Raw genomic sequence first — 12108 nt, 5'->3', positions numbered from 1 at the left:
AGTGTGGGAAAGGTAGCACAAGAGAGGCTGTGATCGTTTGGTAAAGGTATTATGTGGTTCACAAGAATGGCTGGTTGAATTTCCACTTCTCTGTGTTTTCAATAACTACAGTCTCATACAAGTACACACACAGATACATCTATGAGTACATGAGAACATCTATTCTAGAAAATTTCACGTAAGGAATAAGCACACTGGCTGGTGTTCTGGATAACCTGAGTGTACATCACAGCTCTGGTACCAGCCAAGAGTGTGACCTTCAGCAAGTTACTTAAATAGCTCTGTGCCTCTTTTTCTTCATCTGAAAAGTGAGGGGAATGGCAGTATTTACCTCATCAGATTGTGGTAATAATTATATGAGTTAATTTCTGTAAAGCATTTAGCCCAGTGCCTGGCACATAGTAATCTGAATATAAAGTATCACTGTTTTTTTTTTTAATACCTTTAAATATAATTGGTAGTCACAAAAAGTTATTTTTTATCCTCCTATAGCTCCCCCCAAAATCTTTAAGGTACTTTCCCTATAAAGACCTCTGGCCAGAACATCCTCAACTCTCCTCCTTCCCTGCCACAATAGCACATCTTCTGTTAGATACTTGGTTCTAGGTTTTCATTATTTCAGATTCAACTGCACTTAAAACACACATACACACACATACTAGTATCACATCTCTCTCTTCACCCAAAAATAACAATATGATATGGAAATGGCATTTTTAACATCTCGTAGAATAATTTCCTGATGGAAAGAAAAGTCAGCAAATAGGAAGAAGGAAGTCTTAGTGAGGAAAGACCAGAATGACAATCATAGGCTGCTTTTAGATCACTGAAAAGCTCCCAGGTCACTGACAGCCAAAAAAAGACAAAATCAAGAGGCACTGAAGTCCAAACAAGGTTTGCTTTTGTTTCCTGTCTTTCCTTCCCTTTCTTCCTTCCATCCCTCTTTCCTTCTTTCCTTTTCTCCTCAAATCAGGAAACCACATAGCTGGTTAGCACCCCCTTTCCAGATGTTGCAGCACAGTTATTAGGGTACCTGTTGGTAGAATGAAAGCTGACAAATGGCTTTTTCTCTTAAGCACTGCACAATCAAGTTCATCTTTGCATTCTTCATACCCCAGTTTGCTGCTCTTTCCCCAGTTCAGAGACTCCTTCCTTATCCCAAAGACTCCTAGGATCTCCCTTTCAAAACCAGTTTTCAAAAAAAGGTGGGTAATTCAATGTGCAGCAAAAAGCAAATGAAGAACCCCATTTTAAGTTTGTATTTCACATGAGCACATTTCTAGCATCCATCCAAGCACATGCTAAAACCTACAGGGGATTTCAAGCCTGGCTATGAAGCACAGGCAAGGAGTTTGGCATAAAGTAACTATTTAGTAAGTATTAGATCTTGTTACTGTAGTTGCATCTTTCAAAGGTTTTCTCAGAAAAACAGGAAAGGGTACTCTCCCTACCTCTGCTTCCTCACCTTCTCATCATTCCTCTACTCAGTGATTTCTGGCTTCTGATGCATTCAAACAAGAAAAAGTATTTTCACTATGGCATTTCCTGCCTCCTCACTGTTCGTCAGCACAGCCTCCTCATTCTTGACACTGTTTACTTCTCTGTTTTTACGAACCACTGCCCCCTTGCTTTCGTGAGCCCACTCCCACAAGACTCTCCCAGGCTCTCTCAAAGGCCACCAACTGATCACAGATACTCAAGAAAGAAGTCTGAAGTCTCCATCCGCAGCCCTGACCTCTCTTCAGAACTCTAGATCCACATTTCTAACCAATTTTTCACCATTTTCCATGTCAATATCTCAACTGGATGTGCCCAGGCCCTTCAAACTCAATTCTTAATTTCTCCTCCTGAATTTTATCTGGAAAACTGTCATGACCATAATTCCATTTGCCCAAGCACAGAGCCTGACTTCATTGCATTCCAGCTCTTCCTTGAATCCCAGCCCCTCGTCTCCAGCATACCAGGGTCCCCCAAAGAGTTCTGCAATCAGACTCCTCCTCTCCATCTTTTCTGCGAATGCCTAGACCATCACAACTGCCTACAGATGGATCTCTCAGCTTACACTGTCTCCCTGCTGCAGGGCATCTGCCCAGCTGCTGCCAGATGGATCTTCCTAAACCACGGCTCTCTGGTCATCTCAATTCTGCTTCCAAGTTTTCAAATTCTTCCATGGTTCCTTATCACCCACAATTTACCCATTAGCAGAGCACAAGTTATTTCATTAATTACAAAAGGACACTAAGAAATCAATGACAATCATTCTTGCCCTCATGACACTTACAGTTGTCCGTCACTAAAACTATAATGTTATTCAAAAATTATAAACAAAAATGAAAACATTGATTTTATAAAACCATGTTTTGTCCATATGACATCAGATATCCAGATCTTTAAATAAGTAGCCAGTTACCTGATTCTTTCTTCTAACAGTCTACTGTAACGCTAGGATATCCCACACATCTGTGTCCCCCAACCCACAGCTCATGACTCAGCATTTTAGCATGCTCCCTCCCTTGTCCAAGCTTTGACTCTTCAGTTCCTGTTAGTAGGTGGAGGCAGCTGGAATGCCTTTCTCCAATTTCTACTCTTCCTTCAAGACTGAGCCCAAATGTTTCTCTCATCTTGATGCCATCCATGAAACTCTACATCAGTCATTCCTCCTCCAAGGTCTCACACCAATTTAAGCATCCCTGCTACAACATTTATTATAATACATTGTTATTTGTTAAAGGACTAGCCCACAAGTCTATCCCATATGCCTAGCACTAAGAATTATGATTGGCACATAAGGAAAGCTCAACAAATCTGTATGAAATGAATGAATGAATTCATTGAAAGCCTACTTACCTAAATCTCCTATATATTCAAATGACTAATCAAATATCTTTCATTCAACGAAATGAATTGAGTGCATTTAGAAGGCATTGTGGGGTGAAGGAGATGTGGCCCCTTCCTCTCCGGAGCTTAGAGTCTGTTTCCACCACTGAATCTGAAAAGCTAGCTGAATATATGAGTAAAAAACTTAAAATCAAAATCTTTTACCAATATAACATCAGATGACAGGGCTGAAATGATCAAATAATTACCTGATTCTTTCCGATTCAGTTTTAAACGTTAAACATTCAGTGACGGTTAACATACTCTCTGATGTGGAAGGGTGGGGTTGACTTATTATTGGGACAAGGGCAAATCATGGCTCAGAACTGTCACTCAGAGCCTCTTGTTTGTCCTCTGTAGTCAGCTCAGTCACAGTAAGGTATGTGGTTTCTCTGAACACGTCATTCTTGTTTTATATACTCAGATGCTTCCTTCTCATTGTCAACATCTGCTCTGAACTTTAAGTTAAAGTCAGGTCCACTTGTTTGTAGAATAGCTCATTGACCTAAAGCAAATAACACATCCCAGCCAGTCAAATCCAAGCAACCCAGCCTTAAAAACACACTTGTATTAAAGAATTTCACTGCAAATCCATTCATTATGTTTACCTTTTTATTTTTTGGATCCATATAAATAGCTTTTTTAAAAAATCTAAATTGCCATATTAACTTCTAAAAGTCAAACCACTTGATTGATTCATCTAGCTGAAATTCAAGAACATCCCCAGATAGCTCTGTTAAGGAAGAGGGACAGAATATATGGTGAAATATTGCCAAGTTAAAGACAATGAAGATTTCTTTATCTGAACACCATAAGCCAAGCATATAAATATACCTCATCCAAGTGGAAACCAAAATTGATTCTTTCACATTGAGATGGAAAGACAGAACAGGAAGTAAAATATTTAGAGGAGCAGTTCTGAATCTTGGAATTAAATCACACTAATTGTTCCTGAAAGGGACAATAAATACAGGTAATTAATTTCTGGAGCCTCTGATTTTTTGAGACAGGTCCTTGCTGTGTTGCCCAGGCTGGGGGTACAGTGGTGCAATCACAGCTCATCACTGCAGCCTTGACCTTCCAAGCTCAAATGATCCTGTTACCTCAGCTTCCCAAATAGCTAGGTCTACAGGCAGGTGCCACTACAACCAGCTAATTTTTTATTTTTTGTAGAGACGAAGTCTTACTGTGATACCCAAGCTGGTCTCGAACTCCTGGGCTGAAGCAATTCTCCTACCATGGCCTCCCGTGGTAGGAAGCCTCTGAATTTTATCAATAGTGCTGCTATGAAAAAAGAATATATTTTAACCTTCAAGGCCTTGTAGATTTTTCAAAGTCTAGCATTTGCCAAAGAACTCCTCTAAAGCTGTCATAATTTGGATACTGGGAGTACTACCATCTGTTTTAGCAAAAGGGGAAGAAATAGGTTATATAGGATCACCGAAGTCTGAAGCCAGAAGGAATTTTGGAAACTTTGACACCACTCAGGCCAAATCTGATCTCTTAATGTGTTTTGTTTGGCAGACGCAACATTTTTGGTTTTGTTTTTTTAGCAAATTTGAATGAATTGCTGATTTTGTTTTTATTTTTATTTTTTTGAGACAGAGTCTTGGTCTGTCACCCAGGCTGGAGTGCAGTGGCGCGATCTCGGCTCGCTGCAAGTTCTGCCTGCCGGGTTCATGTCATTCTGCCTCAGCCTCCCGAGTAGCTGGGACTACAGGCGCCTGCCACCATGCCTGGCTAATTCTTTTTGTATTTTTTTAGTAGAGACAGGGTTTTGTCCTGTTAGCCAGGATGGTCTCGATCTCCCGACCTCGTGATCTGCCCGCCTCTGCCTCCCAAAGTGCTGGGATTACAGGCATAAGCCACCGTGCCCGGCCAAACTGCTTATGTTTTAACACTAGAAGATTTCACATAAAAATCTGAATTTCAGGATTCTCTCAAAACATTGAAAGGTCTGGTAACACTGGGCCCTCATTCTTACATAATGATTAACTAGAACTGAGTAAGTCTGGCTCTCATTGGATGAGGCATTTTCTCTCCAGGTCCTTCCACTCACTAAAATCTCCCTGACCACAGGACTAAGGTTGCCTTGCATTTAGTTTCACCTATGCTATCCCCCACACCTTCACACACCTACTACCCAACCACTGCTCCCAGTCCTCTTTGCTCATTTATGATGCCTGTCTCATCTGGGTAAACCTTGTGAAGATTGTGTTTGCCACCACTAATCTTATTCAATCCCTTAATCCACCCATGAGGAAACTGAAGTTGAGAGACGCCATGCTGAAGGAGAGAACAGTTTCAGGATCCTTTACTCACCAATCCAGTGAAGAGTCATCTATTTCTAAGTCCTACTCTCAAACTCAAAAGTGAAAATAGCAGGATCTGCAAACCACTCAGAGTCTGAGAAAAGATGGAAAGATCCAAATATTTAACAAAGTAAATACAAAAATTGAGATGTAACAGAGTTAAATTTAGGCAGAGCGAGGGCCACACACTGAGATCCATTGGTATCATCATCTCCCTGTGTCCCACACTGTTACCAGGGTCACTGGACTGCCAGGTTCTCATTTCAGCTTCTCTCTACTCCACACAACCCTCTTCTGCAGAGCCTGGCCTGAGAGTAGTGTTCTGGTGAGGAAATCTATGATAATAACAACACTGATGTGTTCTTTCAGTTAGCAAACGTTTTGCACAATTTATACATGATCATGTGATGTTTGATCTGTTGTCTAAATACATACTTTAGTATGTCATGTACAAAGTGGTATGTTTACTGTATTACCTTCATAATAAAAAAAAATCAAGACACACAGAAAAATATATGTGATGCTGAAATGCAAAAAGATCTGGTGATTTGGGGAGTTTATTGGGAATCGTGAGAATATTGGTAATCAACATTCTTCCAGAGAATCTGGAAGGCCTGGTCTTCACATTTAGTGCTATCACTTTTGCTAACATTTTTTTTCATCCCACATCCTGTCTCTTCTCAGAGTTTAAGAGTTTCTTTTGGGTGGGTCATAAAAGTACAAGATCCAATGAGTAGTTTAAAGGTATATTAAAACATTAAAATATGTCCCGTCACTGAACGTGTAAGGTAAAATTAATCTGAATGATGAAAATGATGATGCAAAGAGAAAAACAGAGAAACAGTTCTGCTACAGGAATCAGGCACAGTTTCTAACTAATATTAATAATAATTATCATACACTACGCCCCTGTTACATGTTAGTACAATAGTTCAAAGGACAGGCTCTGGGGGTAGACTCCTTGGTCCATTTACTTAGCTGTGTGACCTTGTAAAAATTCTCAGTCTAAGATCAAAACAACGCCTCCCTAGATAACATAAGGCTATGTGGCTCCCTTGGCATAACATGTTTAATAAACATTAATTATTATTATTATTAATGATTGCAACAGAGAATAGAAAATGACTATACTCTGCCTATTGCCCCAGGAAAGTAGAAGTGTTTTCCAATCCAAAGAGTTTTAATCAAGCTAAGAGCTATTCATATCAATGGAATGCAGGTTTGGGGGTAAATCACTGTTGGATTTAGATAAAGCATTGAAGGATATTAGGAACACATTATTCTTTTATTGATTGAAAGTAACTGATAGGAGGCCGGGCGCGGTGGCTCAAGCCTGTAATCCCAGCACTTTGCAGGTCAGGAGATCGAGACCATCCTGGCTAACACGGTGAAACCCCGTCTCTACTAAAAATACAAAAAAACTAGCCGGGCGAGGTGGCGGGCGCCTGTAGTCCCAGCTACTCGGGAGGCTGAGGCAGGAGAATGGCATAAACCTGGGAGACAGAGCTTGCAGTGAGCTGAGATCCGGCCACTGTACTCCAGCCTGGGTGACAGAGTGAGACTCTGTCTCAAAAAAACAAAAACAAAAACAAAAACAAAACAAAAAACAAACAAACAAAAAAAAAGAAAGTAACTGATAGGAAGTAAATATTGAGATTTTAATCAACTACTTATTTGAGAAGGAAACTCATAAAACTGAAATTAAAAGCAAAAAGTACAGTTAAGGATGTTGACACTGCTTATGTAAATATACCAATAACGTTCAATCACATTTTAATTTCTTAGCATGACATGCCATAGTCTCTATGATCTAGCCCCATCCCACCTCCCAGCCTTATCTGTCTTAAATTCCAGGCTTCAGCTACTCCAAACTGCTTTGCTTCCTGTAAACACACTAGACTTCCTTATCTCTGTGCTATTCTCTTGTTCCAGCAGGCCTCTTTTCCATCAAGGAAATCCTCTTCCTTCTTCAAGTCCCAGCTAAACTGCTACACCCACCCCACAACTTTTCTTCAAACTTAGCCTTGAATGAACCTCTCCTTTTCTTTGTCATTCAGTAGCACACTATTGATGTTGCTACCCTATGACTCCATTTGTACTATCTTGTAATACAGATATTTGTAAGTCTATTTTTCTCACTAAACATTTGGAGGCAGGGACCATGTGTTCTTTCTTTTTTTGAACTTGCTTTTTTGTTATAGTTCAATCTCATCATCCATAAGGGTTACTTTGGTGTCTGCCAAGAACCTCCCAAAGAAAAGGCTAAGTAGCTCAAAATATATACATTTTTGCAATCATTAATTAAAGTCAAAGTCATTAAGTGATACTATCTTGGAAAGCCATGATGGAAAACAACATGGTGGTTCCTCAGAAAAATTAAAAATAGAATTACCATATGATCCAGCAATCTCACTATATACCCAAAGGAAAGGAAAGCATTATATTGAAGAGACAGGCCGGGCGCGGTGGCTCAAGCCTGTAATCCCAGTACTTTGGGAGGCCGAGACGGGTGGATCACGAGGTCAGGAGATCGAGACCATCCTGGCTAACACAGTGAAACCCCGTCTCTACTAAAAATACAAAAAAAACTTAGCCGGGCGAGGTGGCAGGCGCCTGTAGTCCCAGCTACTCGGGAGGCTGAGGCAGGAGAATGGCGTGAACCCAGGAGGCGGAGCTTGCAGTGAGCTGAGATCCGGCCACTGCACTCCAGCCTGGGTGACAGAGCGAGACTCCGTCTCAAAAAAAAAAAAAAAAAAAAAAAAAAAAAAAGAAAAATGAAGAGACAGCTGCATTTCCATGTTCCTTGCAGCATCATTCATCATAGCCAAGATATGGAATCAACCTAAATGTCTATGAGTGGATGAATGGATAAAGAAATGTGATACACACACACACAATAGCAGACTAATTCAGATTTGAAAACGAAGGAAATCGGTCAGGCGTGGTGGCTCACGCCTGTAATCTCAGCACTTTGGGAGGCCAAGGCAGGTGGATCACCTGAGGTCAGGAGTTCGAGACCAGCCTGGCCAACGTGGTGAAACCCCATCTCTACTAAAAATACAAAAAAATTAGCCAGGCATGGTGGCACGCGCCTGTAATGCCAGCTACTCGGGAAGCTGAGGCAGGAGAACTGCTTGAACCCGGGAGGCAGAGGTCGCAGTAAGCCACGATTATGCCACTGCACTCCAGCCTGGGTGACAAGAGCAAAACTCTGTCTCAAAAAACAGTGAAACTCCATCTCAAAAAAAAGAAAAAAAAAGAAGGAAATCGGCCGGGCACAGTGGCTCATGCCTGTAATCCAGCTTGGGAAACATGGCGAAACCCCATCGGTACAAAAAACACAAAAATTAGTTGGGTGTGGTGGCACACGCTTGTAGCCCCAGCTACTCGGGAGGCTGAGGTGAAAGGATCACCTGAGCCTGGTGAAGTCGAGGCTGCAGTGAGAAGAAAGAGACAGAGAGAGAGAGAAGAAAGAGAAGAAAAGAGGGAAGGGGAAGGCAGGGCAGGGAAGGGGAGGGGAGGGGAGGGGAGGGGAGGGAGGCTTGAATCTAAAATGGTTGAACTCAGAAAAGAGAGTAGAACCCTGGTTACCAGTAGCTAGAGTTGGGGTGAAGAGATGTTTGTCAAAGGATACAAAATTTCAGTTAGATAGGAGCAATAAGTTCAAGAGATCTATTGTGCAACATAGTGACTATAGTTAATAACAATGTATTGTATTTTCAAAATTGTCAAGATGGTAGACTGAAAGTATTCTCACCACACCAAAAAAAAAAAAAAAAAAAACGATAAAAATGTGAGGTAATACATAGGTTAGTTATGTCGGTTGGGCCATTCTACAACGTATTACTATTTCAAAACATCATGTTGTGTGCATCATAAATATATACCATTTTTATTACCTAATTAATTAATTAGGGGTTTGAAAGATTGGGGCAAGGAAGTAAAACTTGAAAATGTGACCATGCTGTGTAGTTGTCATCCTCTAGCTTGAGTTGCAAGGCCAGATCCACCCCAGAGCACCATGTGTCCTGATAAAGATTCAGACACCAACCAATTCACACCACCTTTTCAGACTCAAAGTCAGAAGCCGGAAAAGATTTCCTAATGTCTTGATCTACCTCCCCGTATCTTTGGTTCCTCCCGATGTTCATCCTATGGATATGAAGGATACTTGTTATTCCACTCGCCTACACACAAAATGGAAGAAACCAATAGGGATGTTATTAGGGGATCGGTGGTGCTGAAAGTCTGAGTTGCTGCAAAATTGCAGGTTAAGCTATTTTATTATCTAATTCCTACTTCCGAGGACTTTTTTTGAGGTGGTGGGGGCCGCGGGACTGGTTTCTGACAGTGATTTGGGTATTAACCATGTTTTCTGCATTTACATATTTATTATTAATTATTGCAACAGATAATAGAAAATGGCTTTACTCTGCATTTGGTCCAGGAAAGTGTAAGTGTTTTCCTATTAGAAGTTTTAAAAGACGCTATAATCATGCAACAAATAATCATCCTTTCTCTTCGGAATCTTCTCTAGCTTCCTCAGCCCTCTGCCTAAACCTGCCTGAAGAATTTCTCAAAGCTGAAGCCAACTCAAATACAAGAAACTGTTAAGGCATAACAATTTACAAAATTTGGTGGAACAACGGAAAATTCTACTCTGGGTGCAGGGAATGGGAGAATCCACCTTCAATATGAACTATTATTCAGTTAATTCAAGATTTTAAAAAAAAACACATCAAAACTGTAGCCTAGAAAATTGATCAAAAATGTTATATCGAATAACTTACTACATAAGTAATATATTTAGTGTAAATCCTGACTAAACTTCCGGACTAATTTGTGTTGGATAGACTAGGCACCCCAAAAACAAGGTAAAGCACTGATTTGCTTTGGATGGCCAAGTTTGTTCATGGTTATCAGCTCTCTGGAAAGCCTCTGGGCGCTGGTGAAGCCACAGCAGGTTACCTCGGGCGAACCAAAGATGGGGCATTAAGCACCAAGTCCTCCCAAGTTCTGGCTGAGCAGCCAGGTGGCCAAGGTGCCGGTGCCTCCTGCGGCGGTGGCAAAGGCTGGGCTCCCGCGCTTGCCCAGGGCTGACGGGTGGTGCTGAACCTGGCGCCGGCGTGCAGAATCCGCCGGCCCTGCGCGCTGCGCTCCACGTAGGTCAGGAGTACCCCCGGCTCCCCAGTCCCAACCTTCCGGGGGCACCTGCTTGCTTGCGCTCCCATCCAAGGCAATTGGAGGCCTTTCGGTCCTCTGGGAAATGGAGGCCCACCTGCATCACATGCACCTCTCCCTGCTCTTCCACCAGCAACCCTAGAAGCTCTCTCAGGAGTCCAAGGGCAGCTCTCTGGGGGGCCAACGTACCAGCCCCAGGACCACCCTTCCTCTCTTTCTACTCCGTGCAAAATGCCGCCTTCAGATTCCCGGGAAAACTTGCACACTTTGTAGAAGCACCCCATCAAAAAGTGGAGAAGCGAGGGGCGGGCGCACCGTGGACACTCGAAGCCCCGGCATACACCCCAGACAAAAGCCACGTTCCATGCTGCTCCACCGCCCCCTCCTACTGCTCGGAGTCGGAGTGACTTCTTGTCTCTAGGACACAGGGCTTGCTGCCCTCCCTTGGAACCCTCCCCACAAGCTCCAGCCCTTTACCTGAGTCCCGGCCTCTGCGGGGCCTCCGGTACTCAGCACCCGGCGCAATGCCCCGGGCGGCCGGGCTGGTGGTGTGGTGGGGGCAGCGGCCGCCGCTCTCCCGTGCAGCTCCCGGCCCGCCGGGCGGCTATTTATCCGGGCCAGCTGCGGCCCCGGCCCGTGCCGGAGTATTAGGCAATCGGTCCCGCTACGCGCGGCCCCGGCAGCCGCCGCCCTCTACCCCCAAAGACCCGCAGCGGCGGCGGCCACATGGAGCTGGGGAGCCGGCCCCCTTCTCTGGGCTCCACCTTCTCTTTCTCCTCCTCCTCCCCGGGGTTTTCCCTGTTGTCTTTTTCTCCCTTGTCTGTCTTTGCGGGGCACCCCGGCCAGTCTGAACCGGTTGTGACTGCGCGGGTGGTTGGGGGAAGGAGGAGGAGGCGGCGGAGGAGATGGAGGCGGAAAAGCGGGCGGTAGGGGCGCTGCGCCTGCTCCCGCTGCTCCCGGCCCGACCAGGAGTAGGGAGGGCACTGCCCGAGCCGCGGCCCCGGCCCTACCAGGCCTGGAGCCACTAAGGCCACGAGAGAGGTGGGCACCGTCGGCCAGGCGCCCTCTCGGTGCGCACACACGCGCGTCCCCAGGCGCCGCTGTGCCCCGGCCGCCCACCACGTGCCCTGACCGAGCCCGCCAAGGACCGTGCGCATTTCGGGGGAGCCGGGGTCTAGAAATGAATGCGAGTTGTCCTTGGTCTCCCTGGCTCCCGGGGCCACTGGCGCCCTCCTGGCCGGAGCTGTATGCTCAGCTGGCAGTGGTCCCGGAGAAACGGGCACCAGAACTTTGTGGAGTCCGTGATCCTGGGAAGTGAGGAGTGAGGATGCCAAGTGAAGTCCTTTGTGACAGCTCCGCGGGACAGGAGGGCGTCCCGTGGTGCGCACACACACACACACACACACACACACACACACACACAGAGGCTGCTTCTAAGGACGTCAGTCTGTCCTGCAGTTGAACTGCACTAACAATACTACCATTGGCAATACTATCTTTGGCTGAAAGGTAATGGGCTTGCGCGCGGATACAGATGGCTGTTTCATCCCTCAGAGTCACTGCAGCAGCTGGGGGCTTCCAGAGGTACCAGTGGTTCGCCAGCTGTGGGAACCCTCCACAGTGGTAGGCACTTTTTGTGTTTCTCTGTGTATGCGTTTTTCTGGGAAGCCGCACCACACTGTGGCCATCAACCACCTTGATGAGAACTCCCTTCATACACTGAAAGTCACTGGTCCTG

General features: G+C 44.5%; 1 protein-coding gene across 9 annotated transcripts in view; it reads right to left on the bottom strand.

Moving 5' to 3' along the window:
* Nucleotides 1-11691, bottom strand: part of SLC16A9 (solute carrier family 16 member 9) — a 60260-nt gene extending 48569 nt beyond the window's left edge. Inside the window, exons 1-5 of one of the 9 annotated variants that reach the window (XM_028826616.2) lie at nt 10848-11372; nt 3712-3828; nt 3486-3610; nt 3087-3382; nt 2848-3001 (exon numbers count right to left, since the gene is read on the bottom strand). The gene's annotated coding sequence lies outside the window, so the exon portion shown is untranslated. Of the gene's footprint in view, nt 1-2847; nt 3002-3086; nt 3383-3485; nt 3611-3711; nt 3829-5199; nt 5284-10847 lie in introns of all 9 variants that reach the window. The other 8 variants (XM_028826617.2, XM_077946721.1, XM_028826618.2 and 5 more) reach the window with 8 other exon arrangements.
* Between the last annotated feature and the right edge of the window lie 417 nt (nt 11692-12108).

This window comes from Macaca mulatta, chromosome 9 (assembly GCF_049350105.2).
Source record: "Macaca mulatta isolate MMU2019108-1 chromosome 9, T2T-MMU8v2.0, whole genome shotgun sequence".
Classification (NCBI taxonomy): domain Eukaryota; kingdom Metazoa; phylum Chordata; class Mammalia; order Primates; family Cercopithecidae; genus Macaca; species Macaca mulatta.
Note: the sequence above shows the minus strand (reverse complement) of the source record. Positions and strands in the feature narration are given on the sequence as shown.